This window comes from Mus musculus, chromosome 3 (genome assembly GCF_000001635.26).
Source record: "Mus musculus strain C57BL/6J chromosome 3, GRCm38.p6 C57BL/6J".
NCBI classification, from domain to species: Eukaryota; Metazoa; Chordata; class Mammalia; order Rodentia; family Muridae; genus Mus; species Mus musculus.
The window spans coordinates 4618933-4639528 of record NC_000069.6 but is presented as its reverse complement, the minus strand read 5'-3'; the positions used below and the strand labels follow the sequence as shown (position 1 = coordinate 4639528).

General features: G+C 38.8%; 1 long non-coding RNA gene across 1 annotated transcript in view; it reads left to right on the top strand.

Annotated features, from left to right (window-relative positions):
- Window positions 1-7960: 7960 nt before the first annotated feature.
- The window catches only part of Gm41988, a 49024-nt gene continuing 36388 nt past the window's right edge, over window positions 7961-20596 (top strand). The window contains exons 1-2 of the long non-coding RNA XR_878660.1: window positions 7961-8314; window positions 9125-9228. This is a non-coding gene — a long non-coding RNA (predicted gene, 41988). The remainder of the gene's footprint in view (window positions 8315-9124; window positions 9229-20596) is intronic.

Sequence of the window (20596 nt, the reverse complement as noted above, 5' to 3'; positions counted from 1 at the left end):
ATGTGTACATATGCAGTAAAGTTTTTTGCCAAGTCACTGCCTGGCCTGATAATGAGGTTCTGTGAGGTACTGAGAGAGTATAACCAATCAGATGTGAGACATGCAAATGAGGTAGAATGCATAACCAATGCGGATGTGAGACACGCCTTTCCTAGGCCTATATAAGCATGGGTATTTTGTTCCCCATTCTAGGAAGGAGCGAAGTATCCACACTTTGGTCTTCCTTCCTCCTGAGTTTCATGTGTTCTGCAAATTGTATCTTGGGTATTCTAAGTTTCTTGGCATATTATGTGTGTTCTTTTGTGATAGGGTTACCTCACTCAGGATGATATCTTCGAGATGTATCCATTTGCATAAGAATTTCATGAATCCATTTTTTAATAGCTTAGTAGTACTCCAATGGGTAAACGTACCACATTTTCTGTATCCATTGTTCTGTTGAGGGACATCTTGGTTCTTACAGCTTCTGGCTATTATAAATAAGAGTGCTATGAACATAGTGGAGCAAGTGTCCTTATCACAAATTGGAACATGTTCTGGGTATATGCCCAGGAGAGGTATTGCTGGATCTTTCAGTAGTACTATTTCTGATTTTCTGAGGTACTGCCAGACTGATATCTAGAGTGGTTGTACCAGCTTGCAATCCCACCAACAATGGAGGAGTGTCCCTCTTTCTCTACATCCTGGCCAGCATCTGCTGTCACCTGAATTTTTGATCTTAGTCATTTTGACTGGTGTGAGGTAGAATCTCAGGGTTGTTTTGATTTGCATTTCCCTGATGATTAAAGATGTTGAACATCTTTTCAGGTGATTATCAGCCATTCTGTATTGCTCAGGTGAGAATTCTTTGTTTAGCTCTGTACCCCATTTTTTAATAGGGGTATTTGATTTTCTGGAGTCCATCTTCTTGGGTTCTTCATATATATTGGATATAAGTCCCCTATCTGATTTAGGATTGGTAAAGATCCTCTCCCATTTTGTGACCTTTTTGTCTTATTGACAGTTTCTTTTGCCTTACAGAACCTTTGAAATTTTATGAGGTTTCATTTGTTAATTCTTGATCTTACAGCACAATCCATTGGTGTTCTGTTCAGGAATTTCCCCCTGTGCCCTTATAAGAGGCTCTTCCCCATTTTCTCCTCTATAAGTTCCCGTGTATCTGGTTTTATGTGGAAGTCCTTGATCCTCTTAGACTTGATCTTAGTACAAGGAGATAATTATGGATCAATTTGCATTCTTCTGCATGATAACCACCAGCTGTGCCAGCACTATTTGTTGAAAATGCTGATTTTATCCCCCTCCCCCCCCCCCCACTGAATGGTTTTAGTTCCCTCGTCAAAGATCAAGTGACCATAGGTGTGTGGGTTCATATCTGGGTCTTCAATTCTATTCCATTGATCTACCTGATTGTTGCTGTACCAGAATCATGCAGTTTTTATCACAATTGCTCCATAGCACAGATTTAGGTCAGGCATGGTGATTCTACCAGAGGTTCTTTTATCATTGAGAAGAGTTTTTGCTATCCTAAGTTTTTTGTTATTCCAGGTGAATTTCAAATTGCCCTTTTTAACTCAGTGAAGAATTGAGTTGGAATTTTGATGGGGATTGCATTGAATCTATAGATTGCTTTCAACAAGATTGCCATTTTTACTACATGGATTCGGCCAATCCAAGAACATGGGAGATCTTTCCATTTTCTGAGACCTTCTTTGATGTCTTTCCTCAGAGACTTGAAGTTCTTATCATACAGATCTTTCACTTTCTTAGTTTGAGCCACACCAAGGTATTTTATATTATTTGTGACTATTGTTAAGTGTGTTGTTACCCTAATTTCTTTCTCAGCCTGTTTTCCCTTGTGAAGAGAAAGGCCCCTGATTTTTTTTTACTTAATTTTATATACAGCTACTTCATTGAAGCTGTTTATCAGGTTTAGAGGTTCTCTGGTAGAATTTTTAGGATCACTTATATATGCTATCATATCATCTGCTAATAGTGCTATAGATTCATCCACTTTGCTGAAGTTGTTGTAGAGCTTCAAGGGTTCTTTGGCAGAGTTTTTTGACTCACTTTACTATACTATCATATCATCTGTAAAGAGTGATATTTTGACTTCTTCCTTTCCAGTTTGTATCCCCTTGACCTCCTTTTGTTGTCTAATTGCTCTCACTAGGACATCAAGTACTATATTGAATAGGTAGGGAAAAAGTGGGCAGCCTTGTGTACTCCCTGATTTTAGTGGGATTGCTTCCAGCTCTCTCCATTTAGTTTGATGTTGGCTACTAGTTTGTTGTATATTGTTTTTATTATGTTTATGTATGGGTCTTGAATTCCTGATCTTTTGATGACTTTTAAAATGATTCAGTGTTTGATTTTGTCTCATGCTTTCTAAGCATCTAACAAGAAGATTGTGTGGTTTTTGTCTTTGAGTTTGTTTATATAGTGGATTAGATTGATGGATTTCCATATATTAAACCATCCCTGGAATGAAACCTACTTGATCATGATGGATGATTGTTTTGATGTTTTCTTGGATTTGGATTGCGAGAATTTTATGGAGTATTTTTGTATTGATATCAGTAAGGGAAATTGGTCTGAAGTTCTCTTGCTTTGTTTGGTTTTTATGTGGTTTAGGTGTCAGAGTAAGTGTAGCTTCATAGAATAAATTGGGTAGAGTACCTTCTGTTTCTATTTTGTGGAACAGTTTGAGGAGAATTGGAATTAGGTCTTCTTTGAAGTGCTGATAGAACTCTGCACTAAACCCATCTGGTCCTGGGCTTTTTTTATTCTTTTTGGTTGTGGGACTATTAATGACTCCTTCTATTTCTTTAAGGAATATGGGACTGTTTAGGTCAATAATCTGATCCTGATTTACTTTTGGTACCTGGTATCTGTCTAGAAAATTGTTCATTTCATCCTGGTTTTCCAGTTTTGTTGAATATAGCCTTTTATAGTAGGATATGATGTTATTTTGGAACTCCTCATGTTCTGTTGTTATGTCTCCCTTTTCATTTCTAATTTTGTTAATTAGTATATTGTCCCTGTGCCCTCTAGTTAGTCTGAATGAAAGACTTTCTATTTTGTTGATTTTTCTCAAGCAATGAGCTCCTACTTGGTTTGATTCTTTGAATAGTTCTTTTCCTTTACAGTTGGTTGATTTCAGCCCTGTGATTGATTATTTCCTGCCATCTACTCCTCTTGGGTGAATTTGCTTCCTTTTTTTCTAGAGCTTTTAGGTGTGCTGTCAAGCTCCTACTGTATGCTCTATCTAGTTTCTTTTTTTTTTTTTCCATTTTTTATTAGGTATTTAGCTCATTTACATTTCCAATGCTATGCCAAAAGTCCCCCATACCCACCCACCCCCACTCCCCTACCCACCCACTCCCCCTTTTTGGCCCTGGCGTTCCCCTCTACTGGGGCATATAAAATTTGCGTGTCCAATGGGCCTCTCTTTCCAGTGATGGCCGACTAGGCCATCTTTTGCTACATATGCAGCTAGAGTCAAGAGCTCCGGGGTACTGGTTAGTTCATAATGTTGTTCCCCCTATAGGGTTGCAGATCCCTTTAGCTCTTTGGGTACTTTCTCTAGCTCCTCCATTGGGAGCCCTGTGATCCATCCATTAGCTGACTGTGAGCATCCACTTCTGTGTTTGTTAGGCCCCGGCATAGTTTCACAAGAGACAGCTACATCTGGGTCCTTTCGATACACTATGCCCCTCCTTAGAAGTGGGAACAAAACACCCATGGAAGGAGTTACAGAGACTAAGTTTGGAGCTGAGATGAATGGACCATGTAGAGACTGCCATATCCAGGGATCCACCCCATAATCAGCATCCAAACGCTGACACCATTGCATCTATCTAGTTTCTTTTTGTCAGTACTCAGAGCTCTAAGTTTTCCTCTTAAGACTGCTTTCATTGTTTCCCATAAGTTTGGATATGTTGTGGTTTCATTTTCATTAAACTCTTAAAGTCTTTAATTTCTTTCTTTCTTTTTTCTTCTTTGACTAATTTATTACTGAGTAGAGTGTTGTTCAGCTTCCATGTGAATGTTGTTGACTTTTATTATTTATGTTGTTATTGAAGTTCAGCCTTAGTCCCTGGTGATCTGATAGGATGCATGGTACAATTTCAGTATTTTTTATCTGTTGAGGTCTGTTCTTTGACCAATTATATGGTCGATTTTGGTGAAGGTTCCATGAGGTGCTGAGAAGAAGGTATATCCTTTTGTTTTAAGATAACATGTTTTGTAGATATCTGTTAAATCCATTTCTTTCATAACTACTGTTAATTTCAATGTGTCTCTGTTTAGTTTCTGTTCCCAGGATCTTTCCATTGATGAGAGGGGGCTGTTGAAATCTCCCACTACTATTATGTGAGGTACAATATGTGCTTTGAGCTTTACTATAGCTTCTTTAATGAATGTGGCTGCCCTTGCATTTGAAGCATAGATATTCAGAATTGTAATTCCGTCTTGGAAGGTTTTACCTTTGATGAGTATGAAGTGTCCCTCCTTGTCTTTTTTGATAACTTTGGTTTGGAAGTCAATTTTATTTGATATTAGAATGGCTACTCCTGCTTGTTTCTTCAGACCATTTGCTTGGAAAATTGTTTTCCAGCCTTTTACCCTGTGGTAGTGTCTGTCTTTTTCCCTGAGGTGGGTTTTCCTGTAAACAGCAAAAAGGTGCGTCCTTTTTATGTAGCCAGTCTGTTAGTCTAAGTCTTTTTATTTCAGAATAAAATACATTGATATTAAGAAATATTAAGGAAAAGTAAATTTTGCTTCCTGTTATTTTTGTTGTCAGAGTTAGGATTCTGTCCTTGTGGCTGTCTTCCTTCAGGTTTGTTGAAGTATTATTTCTTGCTTTTTCTAGGGTGTAATTTCTGTCCTTTTGTTGGTGTTTTCCCTTTATTATCCTATGAAAGGCTAGATTCGTGGAAAGATATTGTGTGAATTTTGTTTTGTCATGGAATCCTTTGGTTTCTCCATCTATGGTAATTGAGAGTTTTGTTGGGCATAGTCGTCTGGGCTAGCATTTGTGTTCTCTTAGTGTCTGTATAACATCTGTCTAGGATCCTCTGGCTTTCATAGTCTCTGGTGAGAAGTCTGATGTAATTCTAATAGGTTTGTCTTTATATGTTACTTGACAATTTTCCCTTTCTGCTTTTAATATTCTATTTTTATTTAGTGCCTTTTTTTCTGATTATTATGATTCAGGAGGAATTTTTTTCTGCTCCAGTCTATTTGGAGTTCTATAGGCTTCTTTTATGTTGATGGGCATCTCTTTCTTTAAGTTAGTGAAGTTTTCTGCTATAATTTTGTTGAAGATTTTTACTGGCTCTTTAATTTGAAAATCTTCAGTCTCATCTATACTTATTATCCCTAGTTTTGGTGTTCTCATTCTGTCCTGAATTTTCTGGATGTTTTGGGTTAGGATATTTTTGCATTTTGCATTTTCTCTGATTGTTCTTTCCATGATCTCTATGGAATCATCTGCATCTGAGATTCTCTCTTCCATATGCTGTATTCTGTTGATGATGCTAGCATCTATGGTTCATGATTTCTTTCCTAGTTTTTCTATCTCCAGAGTTGTCTCCCTTTGGGTTTTCTTCATTGTTTCTACTTCCTTTTTTATATCTTAGATGGCTTTGTTCAATTCCATCAACTGTTTGGTTTTGTTTTCTTGTCATTTTTAAAGGAATTTTTGTGTTTCCTCTTTAAAGTCTTCAACTTGTTTAGTAAGGTTTTCCTGTAATTCCTTGAGGGATTTTTTTGCTTTCTGTTTAAGGGCTTCAACCTGCTTAGCAGTGTTCTCCTGTAATTCTTTAAATGAGTTATCATTGACCTTTTTAAAAATCCTCTACCAGCATCCTGAGATATGATTTTAAATCCTAATCTTGTTTTTCGGGTGTGTTGGTGTATCCAGGACTCATTGTGGTGGGCGTACTGGATTTTGATGATACTGAGTGGTCTTGGTTTCTGTTAGTAAGATTCTTTTGTTTGCCTTTTGCCATTTGGTAATCTCTGGTGTTAGATGTTCTAGGTGTCTCTGGCTGGAGATTGTTACTTCTGTGATTCTTTAGCCTTTGTCAGCATTCCTGGGAGACCAACTCTTTCCTGAGTCTCAGTGGTCAGAGCACTCTCTGCAGGCAAGCTCTTTTTTTGCAGAGGACTTGCACTGAAGTCTAAAGCTAAGGTCCACCTCCTGAGTCCTGTGGTCAGAGCCCTCCTAGGAGGCGACTCTCCTCTGGCAGGGAACATGCCTAGTGGTCTGAGTCTCAGCTCTGTCTCCTGGATGAGGATGGTTACTATGTCCAATTTTCTGAGGAACCGCCAGACTGATTTCCAGAGTGGTTGTACAAGCTTGCAATCCCTCCAACAATGGAGGAGTGTTCCTCTTTCTCCACATCCTCGCTAGCATCTGCTGTCACCTGAATTTTTCATCTTAGTCATTCTGACTGGTATGAGGTGGAATCTGTTTAAGAAGCGCTGAATAGAACAGCAATGGCTTGTGCTGTAAGATCGAGAATTGATAAATGGGACCTCAAAAAATTGCAAAGCTTCTGCAAGGCAAAAGACACCGTCAATAAGACAAAAAGTCCACCAACAGATTGGGAAAGGATCTTTGCCTATCCCAAATCAGACAGGGGACTAATATCCAATATATATAAAGAACACAAGAAGGTAGACTACATAAAATCAAATAACCCCATTAAAAAATGGGGCTCAGAACTGAACAAGGATTTCTCACCCGAGGAATACCGAATGGCAGAGAAGCACCTGAAAAAATGTTCAACATCCTTAATCATCAGGGAAATGCAAATCAAAACAACCCTGAGATTCCACCTCACACCAGTCAGAATGGCTAAAATGAAAAATTCAGGTGACAGCAGATGCTGGCGAGGATGTGGAGAAAGAGGAACGCTCCTCCATTGTTGGTGGGATTGCAAGCTTGTACAACCACTCTGGAAATCAGTCTGGTGGTTCCTCAGAAAATTGGACATAGTACTACCAGAAGATCCAGCAATACCTCTTCTGGGCATATATCCAGAAGATGCCCCAACTGGTAAGAAGGACACATGCTCCACTATGTTCATAGCAGCCTTATTTATAATAGCCAGAAGCTAGAAAGAACCCAGATGCCCCTCAACAGAGGAATGGATACAGAAAATGTGGTACATTTACACAATGGAGTACTACTCAGCTATTTAAAAGAATGAATTTATGAAATTCCTAGGCAAATGGATGGACCTGGAGGGCATCATCCTGAGTGAGGTAACCCAATCACAAAGGAACTCTCACAATATGTACTCACTGATAAGTGGATATTAGCCCAGAAACTTAGAATATCCAAGATATAAGATACAATTTGCTAAACACATTAAACTCAAGAGAACGAAGACCAAAGTGTGAACACTTTGCCCCTTCTTAGAATAGGAAACAAAACACCCATGGAAGGAGTTACAGAGACAAAATTTGGAAGTGTGACGAAAGGATGGACCATCTAGTGATTGCCATATTCAGAGATCCATCCCATGATCAGCTTCCAAACGCTGACACCATTGCATACACTAGCAAGATTTTGCTGAAAGGACCCAGATATAGCTGTCTCTTGTGAGACTATGCCATGGCCTAGCAAACACAGAAGTGGATGCTCACAGTCAGCTATTGAATGGACCACAGGGCCCCCAATGGAGGAACTAGAGAAAGCACCCAAGGAACTAAAGGGAACTGCAACCCTATAGGTGGAACAACAATATGAACTAAGCAGTACCCCAGAGCTCTTGTCTCTAGCTGCATATGTATCAAAAGATGTCCTAGTCGGCCATCACTACAAAGAGAGGCCCATTGGACTTGCAAACTTTATATGCCCCAGTACAGGGTAACGCCAGGGCCAAAAAGGGGAAGTGGGTGGGTAGGGGAGTGGGGGTGGGTGGGTATGGGGGACTTTTGGTATAGCTTTGGAAATGTAAATGAGCTAAAAACCTAATAAAAATGGGGGGGGAAAAAAGAAGCGCTGTTGCTTTTGTTGCCCACATGCTTTCCTGTATAAACAGGTCTCAGTGATTCCAAGATTCTGGGTTTGCTAGGGCTTGCCTTTGTCCTTTGGCCCTATTTCTGCTAGCACACTACCCATCCCCCCCTTTTTTTTTGAACAGATGTTGAGTTCCACTCGCCAGTGATCTCAAAATCCTGGGTGTGGTAGGGTGCCTGCAGTGGAGAGAGTCCTCTGGCAACCTTTGTACCCTCAGCCAAGATTGCATCCAAGATGCCATGGGGGTGGCACCAACTGGAATGAACCCCAACCTCTGTTTGGGTAGGTGTCCTTTGTCCCTTTTCCTGCTAGCACAAGACCGTCTGGGTTTTTTGGAACAGATGTTGTGTGTGTTCGACTCACCACCTATCTCAATTTCTTCGGTGTGCTAGGGTGTCTGAAGCATAGAGAGTCCTCTGGGGACCTTGGGACCCTCCTCTGAGATAGTGCCCAAGATCTTCCCTTAACTTTAAGCTTAGTATACTCTTCCTTTTCTGGATTATTCTTTTAAATTTTGTTTGATGATTTAAGGTTTTTTCTTTATTATATGATTGTTTATATTATTGGCACCAAAATAACTTACACATTTCACTCTTATGTGGTTTTTACTGTTTTCCATAAATTTCATTATGCTTTATTTTTATTTTAACTTTTACAAAGTATTTTTAATTTGTATTTTATTTCTCTTGTAACTTCTTTTCAGTTCCAAACTAACTAGCATATTGATTAATTTCTTCATGTTTATTTTTTATTCATTTTTCTTTTTCTTTTGATAACATTTCCAAAAATATATAGGTAGGCAAAATTTTTCTCCTCATTTGTCCTCTATAAGAACCAAACTTAAGACACAGAGAATGTATGCATGATTAATTTAGGGGAGCAAATAACAGCTCAGTTTTGGAAGGGATGGGAGTGAAGTATGTAGATACAATGTGGACAGCAACACCTTGGGCATTGTGTCCTTGGGTTTTGAAATTACCTTCTGAATATTTACTACAGAGTTGGTATACAGGGGTAGGGTGACAATTCTCTCCTCTTTAATTAGAATGAATCACATTTCCCATTTGTGTTTTTCTTCCCATTATTCTCCAGTAAAATCCACAATGAGAGGTGTGGTCAATACAACAATGGAAATTGCCATGGACTGGACTCAGTCGGTCCTTCCACCCACAAGGAACCAGGATTTCGGCAATCAGGTGAACAAAAATATCACTGGGATGACAAACGGATAAGGACACCAGAGAGAGGATTGTATCTGAATGTAATTTCTTAAAGCAACTATCAGATTTTTAATACAGAAGAAAATAAGGAAGTTAGGTGACACATCAACCAAGGTACATTGAGGTTACTGGATGCTTAATGACTCTTTACACTAAACAGAGCAATGCATACATAAAGACTAGCAGGAGCTAGGCAATAAAACAACTGAGACAAAGTCAGCTCTATCTAAGGTCAGCCATATTCTTAGAAGCCAGATGTGAGGTTTTTACATTCCGGGGCAAGAGCTATCACACCCAAAGCCATAGTTCTAATTAGGGCATTCGGCTCTAGGTAACCTTCTCATGAATACTGCAATATTTAGTTCCTCCATAAACCACAGTCTGATCTATTTCCTAAATCATTGTAAATTCCTGTATATGGGAGTGACTTGGCTGTTATTCTAAGTGATTGTATGGTAGCCTTTCTTCTATTAAGAAATGTAGTCTGCCATACATAACTATAATAAGAATTCTAGACTTACTTTGCTAAGCTTGCCCAGAGATTTCTAACTCTATGTAGTAGACAATAATGCCCAATTTCTTTCACTATCTCTCTTACAATGCTAGAAGTAATTCTGAATGTTACTGAATAGGTAACATTCTTACTAAATTCCAAATCCAGGATCAGCTCAAGGACTGCCTAGGATATTGGTGAAGGCCAGGAAGCAAAGTTCAATTTTGCTTACGTATTTGGCCAGTCATTGCTTGGAGGCACCTATAATAAAACAATACTGAAAGAAAGCACACAAATCCATTCACCGACTAATTCAAGAACAAGTTTGGAGCATTCGTGCTCTGAGATGCCAAGGCTCCAGGAGACTAAGTTTCAGTGAAACTTTTTGCCTCTGTACTGCGTCCAAGCTTTTAAGCCCACCATACAGTTTTTACTGGAGTGGGTATGGTAGGAAATTATATTATAGTAAATGTGGGCTTTTTTGAGGATGGAGACCCTTTTCAATGTACATATGTGGTAATTGAAATAGTTACCAGGACCCATAGTTTTTGATACAACAAAAAGACCTTGATCGTAGATTTCAGGGTGAAGGTATTCTGAGCATTAAGAGTAACAACTGTTAAAGAACAGCCTAGATTTCCCATCCTTTTCTTTCTTTTTTCTTTTTCTTTCTTTCTTTCTTTCTTTCTTTCTTTCTTTCTTTCTTTCTTTCTTTCTTTCTTTCTTTCTTTCTTTCTTTCCTTCTTTCTTTCCTTCCTTCCTTCCTTCCTTCCTTCCTTCCTTCCTTCCTTCCTTCCTTCCTTCCTTCCTTCCTTCCATTTAAATTGTTTAAATCTATGCTCTCTTGGTCTCTTTTTTTTTTCCCCAATTTTTTTATTAGATTTTTTTTTCATTTATATTTCAAATGCTATCCCGAAAGTTCCCTATCGTGCCCCCCCTCCCCAAGCCCTGCTCTGCTACCCACCCACTCCCACTTCTTGGCCCTGGCGTTTCCCTGTACTGGGGCATATGAAGTTTGCAAGAACAAGGGACTTCTCTTCAAAATGATGGCCGACTATGCCATCTTCTGTTTCATATGCAGCTTGAGACACAAACTCTTGGGGTACTGGTTAGTTCATATTGCTGTTTCACCTATAGTGTTGCAGACCCCTTCAGCTCCTTGGGTACTTTCTCTAGCTCCTTGATTAGGGGCCTTGTGTTCCATCCAATAGATGACTGTGAGCATCAACTTCTGTATTTTCCAGGCACTGGCATAGCCTCACAAGAGACAGCTATATCAGGGTCCTTCCTGCAAAATCTTGCTGGCATATGAATAGTGTCTCCATTTGGTGGCTGATTATGGGATGGATCCACGGGTGGGCAGTCTTTGGATGGTCCATCCTTTCATCTCAGCTCCAAACTTTGTCTCTGTAGCTTCTTCCATGGTTGTCTTCTTGCTTTTCAGGTGTGTTGGGGTATCCAGGACTGGCTGACGTGGGAGTGCTGGGTTCTGATGATGGTGAGCAGTCTTGTTTTCTGTTAGATTCTTATGTTTGCCTTTTGACATCTGGTAATCTCTGGTTTTAGTTGTTATAGCTGTCTCTGGGTGGAGATTGTTCCTCCTGTGTTTCTGTTAGCTTCTGTCAGCAGTCCTGGGAGTCCAGCTCTCTCCTGAATCTCAGTGGTCAGAATACTCTCTTTAGTCAAGCTCTCCTCTTGCAGGGAAGGTTCACAGAGGTCTGAAGCTCAGATCTGCCTCTTGGCTGAAGATGAAGGCCAAAAACAGGGCCTGTCCCAGAAGATATGTTGCTTCAGTAGTCAGCAGACTCTCCAGTGCAGACTGGTCTCTGAGGGACCTGGGATTCAAAATGGCTCTCTCACCTGCTTAGACAGTCAGAGCCCTCCCAAGTGGCCATCTCCCCTCTGGCAGGGAAGGTATTCTAATGTCTGGAGCCCAAAAAAAGGGCCTGTCCCAGAAGCTGTGTTGCTTCTGGAGTCCGTGTGGTCACCTGTGCAGACTGGTCTCTGAGGGCTCTTAGTCTCATTTTTACTTCATTATGATGGAATGTTGGATTGTTGTTTATTGGTTGGTTGGTTTATTTAACGGGCTTATGTCAGTTATCCTCCATCTGCTCATGAATAGAGCATATTCTGTGACTGTGGTGACTGTTTTGAATGTCCTTATATTCTGAACATGTTTAGTTTTGATTTTATGCCATATATTTCAAGTAACCTTCACATACTCTCTTAAAATTTTTGAATTTTATATTTCTTTCTGTATGGGCATTTTCTTGCATGTATGTCTCTGCACCATGCATGTGCAGTGATGGCAGAGGCCAGAAGATAACACCAGATGCTCTGAAGTTAGAGAGAGCTGTGGGCTATGGCATGAGTGCTAAAAATTGAACCAGGGTCCTCTGGGAAAGCAACCAGTGTTCTTAACCTCAGAGCCATCACTTCATCCCTCTAGTACTCCCTTTAATGCAAGACTTTCTGTATGGTTTTTGCATTTACTTTTGAAGGCAGGGTATTTGAATCTCCCTCCTATTTTTATGTTGTGATTCAATCTATGTTCTTTGGATTTATTAGTTTGAGTACTGTACAAATGCATAAATTCTTGGCATGTTAATATTTTTTCTTACATTATATTTGCTTGTTTTCTAAGTATTTTAATTAAAATGACCTCTTTCATGATATTAATTAGCTATCCCAATCTCTCTTCATTCCTCTTTTTTGATATCTTTAGAAAATTTTTTCCATGTTTACCTATATTTGGCCCCAGATCTAAATTCTGAGACTTATACACAGTAAGTGTGTGTAGAATATAACTTTTTTAACCATCTCAGGGAATATATGTACTTTGAAAAGTTTAATAAGCTTGTACTTAAATAAGAATAAACAAAGATGTTTTTAAAAATTGTTTCTTCTAAGTTTTCTATTCATTTTTCTATCCATCCTATAAAATGAGTTTAAATTATATTTTCTTCAAATACTTTACTTTTAAATCATTAAGTTGATTTATATGTCTTGATAGATACTTATATGAATTTTTCTGTTTATTTTTACTATATATTTATAATATATACGTATACACACATATCATATATATATAATCTGTATACACATACACACACATATATATATGTATATATATATATTACATATTATAATATATATTGTAGTTATTAACCTTTGGTTGATTAATCATTTTATTTGTGAATCATTTTCATATACCATACATTTTTAGTTTCTTTTTTTTTCCATTTTTTATTAGGTATTTAGCTCATTTACATTTCCAATGCTATACCAAAAGTCCCCCATACCCACACACCCCCAATCCCCTACCCACCCACTCCCCCTTTTTGGCCCTGGCGTTCCCCTGTACTGGGGCATATAAAGTTTGCGTGTCCAATGGGCCTCTCTTTCCAGTGATGGCCGACTCGGCCATCTTTTGATACATATGCAGCTAGAGTCAAGAGCTCCGGGGTACTGGTTAGTTCATAATGTTGTTCCGCCTATAGGGTTGCAGATCCCTTTAGCTCCTTGGCTACTTTCTCTAGCTCCTCCATTGGGAGCCCTGTGATCCATCCATTAGCTGACTGTGAGCATCCACTTCTGTGTTTGCTAGGCCACGGCATAGTCTCACAAGAGACAGCTACATCTGGGTCCTTTCGATAAAATCTTGCTAGTGTATGCAATGGTGTCAGCGTTTGGATGCTGATTATGGGGTGGATCCCTGGATATGGAAGTCTCTACATGGACCATCCTTTCATCTCAGCTCCAAACTTTGTCTCTGTAACTCCTTCCAAGGATGTTTTGTTCCCACTTCTAAGGAGGGGCATAGTGTCCACACTTTAGTCTTCATTTTTCTTGAGTTTCATGTGTTTAGGAAATTGTATCTTATATCTTGGGTATCCTAGGATTTGGGCTAATATCCACTTATCAGTGAGTACATATTGTGTGAGTTCCTTTGTGAATGTGTTACCTCACTCAGGATGATGCCCTCCAGGTCCATCCATTTGCCTAGGAATTTCATAAATTCATTCTTTTTAATAGCTGAGTAGTACTCCATTGTGTAGATGTACCACATTTTCTGTATCCATTCCTCTGTTGAGGGGCATCTGGGTTCTTTCCAGCTTCTGGCTATTATACATAAGGCTGCTATGAACATAGTGGAGCATGTGTCCTTCTTACCAGTTGGGGCATCTTCTGGATATATGCCCAGGAGAGGTATCTCTGGATCCTCCGGTAGTACTATGTCCAATTTTCTGAGGAACCGCCAGACTGATTTCCAGAGTGGTTGTACAAGCCTGCAATCCCACCAACAATGGAGGAGCGTTCCTCTTTCTCCACATCCATGCCAGCATCTGCTGTCACCTGAATTTTTGATCTTAGCCATTCTGACTGGTGTGAGGTGGAATGTCAGGGTTGTTTTGATTTGCATTTCCCTGATGATTAAGGATGTTGAACATTTTTTCAGGTGCTTCTCTGCCATTCGGTATTCCTCAGGTGAGAATTCTTTGTTCAGTTCTGAGCCCCATTTTTTAATGGGGTTATTTGATTTTCTGAAGTCCACCTTCTTGAGTTCTTTATATATGATGGATATTAGTCCCCTATCTGATTTAGGATAGGTAAAGATCCTTTCCCAATCTGTTGGTGGTCTTTTTGTCTTATTGACAGTGTCTTTTGCCTTGCAGAAACTTTGGAGTTTTATTAGGTCCCATTTGTCAATTCTCGATCTTACAGCACAAGCCATTGCTGTTCTGTTCAGGAATTTTTCCCCTGTGCCCATATCTTCAAGGCTTTTCCCCACTTTCTCCTCTATAAGCTTCAGTGTCTCTGGTTTTATGTGAAGTTCCTTGATCCACTTAGATTTGACCTTAGTACAAGGAGATAAGTATGGATCAATTCGCATTCTTCTACATGATAACAACCAGTTGTGCCAGCACCAATTGTTGAAAATGCTGTCTTTCTTCCACTGGATGGTTTTAGCTCCCTTGTCGAAGATCAAGTGACCATAGGTGTGTGGGTTCATTTCTGGGTCTTCAATTCTATTCCATTGGTCTACTGGTCTGTCTCTATACCAGTACCATGCAGTTTTTATCACAATTGCTCTGTAGTAAAGCTTTAGGTCAGGCATGGTGATTCCACCAGAGGTTCTTTTATCCTTGAGAAGACTTTGTTATCCTAGGTTTTTTGTTATTCCAGATGAATTTGCAAATTGCTCCTTCTAATTCGTTGAAGAATTGAGTTGGAATTTTGATGGGGATTGCATTGAATCAGTAGATTGCTTTTGGCAAGATAGCCATTTTTACAATGTTGATCCTGCCAATCCATGGGCATGGGAGATCTTTCCATCTTCTGAGATCTTCTTTAATTTCTTTCTTCAGAGATTTGAAGTTTTTATCATATAGATCTTTCACTTCCTTAGTTAGAGTCACGCCAAGATATTTTATATTATTTGTGACTATTGAGAAGGGAGTTGTATCCCTAATTTCTTTCTCAGCCTGTTTATTCTTTGTATAGAGAAAGGCCATTGACTTGTTTGAGTTTATTTTATATCCAGCTACTTCACCGAAGCTGTTTATCAGGTTTAAGAGTTCTCTGGTAGAATTTTTAGGGTCACTTATATATACTATCATACCATCTGCAAAAAGTGATATTTTGACTTCCTCTTTTCCAATTTGTATCCCCTTGATCTCCTTTTGTTGTCGAATTGCTCTGGCTAATACTTCAAGTACTATGTTGAAAAGGTAGGAAGAAAGTGGGCAGCCTTGTCTAGTCCCTGATTTTAGTGGGATTGCTTCCAGCTTCTCTCCATTTACTTTGATGTTGGCTACTGGTTTGCTGTAGATTGCTTTTATCATGTTTAGGTATGGACCTTGAATTCCTGATCTTTCCAACACTTTTATCATGAATGGGTGTTGGATCTTGTCAAATGTTTTTTCTGCATCTAACGAGATGATCATGTGGTTTTTGTCTTTGAGTTTGTTTATATAATGGATTACATTGATGGATTTTCGTATATTAAACCATCCCTGCATCCCTGGAATAAAACCTACTTGGTCAGGATGGATGATTGCTTTAATGTGTTCTTGGATTCGGTTAGCGAGAATTTTATTGAGGATTTTTGCATCGATATTCATAAGAGAAATTGGTCTGAAGTTCTCTATCTTTGTTGGGTCTTTCTGTGGTTTAGGTATCAGAGTAATAGTGGCTTCATAAAATGAGTTAGGTAGAGTACCTTCTACTTCTATTTTGTGAAATAGTTTGTGCAGAACTGGAATTAGATCTTCTTTGAAGGTCTGATAGAACTCTGTACTAAACCCGTCTGGTCCTGGGCTTTTTTTGGCTGGGAGACTATTGATAACTGCTTCTATTTCTTTAGGTGATATGGGACTGTTTAGATGGTCAACTTGATCCTGATTCAACTTTGGTATCTGGTATCTGTCCAGAAATTTGTCCATTTCTCCCAGGTTTTCCAGTTTTGTTGAGTATAGCCTTTTGTAGAAGGATCTGATGGTGTTTTGGATTTCTTCAGGATCTGTTGTTATGTCTCCCTTTTCATTTCTGATTTTGTTAATTAGGATTTTGTCCCTGTGCCCTTTAGTGAGTCTAGCTAAGGGTTTATCTATCTTGTTGATTTTTTCAAAGAACCAACTCCTCGCTTGGTTATTTCTTTGAATAGTTCTTCTTGTTTCCACTTGGTTGATTTCACCCCTGAGTTTGATTATTTCCTGCCGTCTACTCCTCTTGGCTGAATTTGCTTCCTTTTTTTCTAGAGCTCTTAGATGTGTTGTCAAGCTGCTAGTATGTGCTCTCTCCCGTTTCTTCTTGGAGGCACTCAGAGCTATGAGTTTCCCTCTTAGAAATGCTTTCATTGTGTCCCATAGGTTTGGGTACTTTGTGGCTTCATTTTCATTAAACTCTAAAAAGTCTTTAATTTCTTTCTTTATTCCTTCCTTGACCAAGGTATCATTGAGAAGAGTGTTGTTCAGTTTCCATGTGAATGTTGGCTTTCCATTATTTATGTTGTTATTGAAGATCAGTCTTAGGCCATGGTGGTCTGATAGGATACATGGGACAATTTCAATATTTTTGTATCTGTTGAGGCCTGTTTTGTGACCAATTATATGGTCAGTTTTGGAGAAGGTCCTGTGAGGTGCTGAGAAGAAGGTATATCCTTTTGTTTTAGGATAAAATGTTCTGTAGATATCTGTCAGGTCCATTTGTTTCATAACTTCTGTTAGTTTCACTGTGTCCCTGTTTAGTTTCTGTTTCCACGATCTGTCCATTGATGAAAGTGGTGTGTTGAAGTCTCCCACTATTATTGTGTGAGGTGCAATGTGTACTTTGAGCTTTACTAAAATGTCTTTAATGAATGTGGCTGCCCTTGCATTTGGAGCATAGATATTCAGAATTGAGAGTTCCTCTTGGAGGATTTTACCTTTGATGAGTATGAAGTGTCCCTCCTTGTCTTTTTTAATAACTTTGGGTTGGAAGTCGATTTTATCCGATATTTAAATGGCTACTCCAGCTTGTTTCTTCAGACAATTTGCTTGGAAAATTGTTTTCCAGCCTTTCACTCTGAGGTAGTGTCTGTCTTTTTCCCTGAGATGGGTTTCCTGTAAGCAGCAGAATGTTGGGTCCTGTTTGTGTAGCCAGTCTGTTAGTCTATGTCTTTTTATTGGGGAGTTGAGACCATTGATATTAAGAGATATTAAGGAAAAGTAATTGTTGCTTCCTGTTGTTTTTGTTGTTAAAGTTGGCATTCTGTTCTTGTGGCTGTCTTCTTTTAGTTTTGTTGACGGATTATCTTCTTGTTTTTTCTAGGGCGTGGTTCCCGTCCTTGTATTGGTTTTTTTCTGTTATTATCCTCTGAAGGGCTTGATTCGTGGAGAGATAATGGGTGAATTTAGTTTTGTCATCAATACTTTGGTTTCTCCATCTATGGTAATTGAGAGTTTGGCAGGGTATAGTAGCCTGGGCTCGAATTTGTGTTCTTTTAGTGTCTGTATAACATCTGTCCAGGCTCTTCTGGCTTTCATAGTCTCTGGTGAAAAATCTGGTGTAATTCTGATAGGCTTGCCTTTATATGTTACTTGACCTTTTTCCCTTACTGCTTTTAGTATTCTATCTTTATTTAGTGCATTTGTTGTTCTGATTATTATGTGTCGGGAGGAATTTCTTTTCTGTTCCAGTCTATTTGGAGTACTGTAGGCTTCTTGTATGTTCATGGGTATCTCTTTCTTTAGATTTGGGAAGTTTTCTTCAATAATCTTGTTGAAGATGTTTGCTGGTCCTTTGAGTTGAAAATCTTCATTCTCATCCACTCCTATTATCTGTAGGTTCGGTCTTCTCATTGTGTCTTGGATTTCCTGGATGTTTTGAGTTAGGATCTTTTTGCATTTTCCATTTTCTTTGATTGTTGTGCCGATGTTCTCTATGGAATCTTCTGCACCTGAGATTCTCTCTTCCATTTCTTGTATTCTGTTGCTGATGGTTCCAGATTTCTTTCCTAGTGTTTCTATCTCCACTGTTGCCTCACTTTGGGTTTTCTTTATTGTGTCTACTTCCCTTTTTAGGTCTTGGATGGTTTTATTCAATTCCATCACCTGTTTGGTTGTGTTTTCCTGCAATTTTTTAAGGGATTTTTGTGTTTCCTCTTTAATGTCTTCTACCTGTTTGGTTATGTTTTCCTGTAATTCTTTAAGGGATTTTTGTGTTTCCTCTTTAATGTCTTCTACTTGTTTAGCAGTGTTCTCCTGTATTTCTTTAAGTGAGTTATTTAAGTCCTTCTTGATGTCCTCTACCATCATCATGAGATATGCTTTTAAATCCAGGTCTAGCTTTTCAGGTGTGTTGGGGTGCCCTGGACTGGGCGAAGTGGGAGTGCTGGGTTCTGATGATGGTGAGTAGTCCTGGTTTCTGTTAGTAAGATTCTTACGTTTACCTTTCGCCATCTGGTAATCTCTGGAGTTAGTTGTTATAGTTGTCTCTGTTTAGAGATTGTTCCTCTGCTGATTTTGTTACACTATATCAGCAGACCAGGGAGACTAGCTCTCTTCCCTGAGTTTCAGTGGTCAGAGCAGTCTCCGCAGGCAAGCTCTCCTCTTTCAGGGAGGTGCACAGTTATCTGGTGTTTGGACCTCCTCCTGGTTGAAGATGAAGGCCCAAAACAGGATCTTTCCCAGAAGCTGTTGCTTTGGCCTGCAGACTGCCTGCTGCAGAGTCCCAGAATCAAGGTGGCCCCCGTGGCTCTCGCTCGTTCCAGAAGCTGCTGGCCTCTGTGTTCCACACTCTCACCCGCAGACCGCCTGCCACAGAGTCCCGGAACCAAGGTGGCCCCCACGGAACGTGAGGCAGAAGCCTCTCGGGCCGGGTGGACCCCTGTGCTCTCACCAGGAAGGTGGCCGGTTGTCTCACATTTTTAGTTTCTATACTCTTTTAGTTCTTTGACCATATTAGGGCAAATATTTTTATTTAAATAATTATAATAATGAACCTTATCTAATTATAACTTTATCTTACATAATATACTTAATTATATGTTAATTATTTATTAGAATTATAAATTATATTATTTATTGGTTATTAATTATTATTGCAAATTAATTATTTAATTTGTGATCTCAAGGGTTTGAGCTAAAGAAGGCAGGTCTGCATGGTCTGTGTTTCACAACCTGAGTCATCTTGCAAGCTTTATTTTGCATATTTTGTCAAACATATTACAGTTTTTGTACTTTTGAGGATAATTTATAGAGTTTTATTTAGTGTCCTAGGTCACAGTTCTCTATTTTTTGTGGTCTTGTCACCTCTCAGTTGATCAGAAATTCCTGAGTGGTATTCTGATCTATACACTGTTTCTAACTTCTCTGTGGGATGAGTTTGTAACTTCTTAATCAGTTATCCTGACGATGTCACTTCAAAACTTGATGATGTAATGGCTTAGTCATGAAGAAAGTATGCTAGTGAAATGTATAGAAAAATCTGTTGGCTTGTGGAAATGAATTCTTAAAGCTAAAAGGACTACCCAGATTAGGTTTAAAGTAGAAAACCCCAAATTATAAAGTATAAAATTGCATCTTTTAAGAACTAGTGGAAACTATTTTGGAACACAATGAGAACATAAGAACTTAGCAACCAAATTGGGTTGTCTCTATTTTTGGGTCGTCAAAGGATTGACTCTAAAAGTGACTACTCTATTACAGATCCATTCTACATATTGTTCTAGTCAAATAGTTAAGAAAAACCATTTTCCCTATTACTAACTAGTCTTGGTTTTTATGTTAGTATGCTTAAACACTTGAGCTTTGTATCTGTAGATATCAACAAAGCTAAAGAGTAATAATATACTGCCTATATTCTCCAAACATGTAAGAGGAGATTTTAGAATTTGATATAGGGTAGGATGAAACCCAAATTATCCTGCTAAGCAGTCATGACAATATTCTTCTGAACTCTTTTATTTACTTAAAGGAAGTGGTAACTGTTCAACATGTAAGATAAACAAGTTTAATAGACATCAATGGTTGTTTATGCCACATATTAGAAAATAAAGATTTATTTTCTGAACATAAGAATCATGAATGAAAAGACAAGAGAATCTTGCCATAAACATAATATATTTACAGGCTTTATTTGAAGTAAAAGTTAATAGTAACTTAGTGACAATTTTTATGAAAACAATATCTAATGAATATTTTCTGTTTAGGTGTTCAATTAGACACTTCAGAATCTAGATGAAACTGTATTGAGCTGGGTGGTGGTGACACATGCCTTTAATCCCAGCACTTGGGAGTCAGAGACAGGTGGATTTCTGTGTTTGAGGCCAGCCTGGTCTACAGAGTAAATTCCAGGACAGCCAGGACT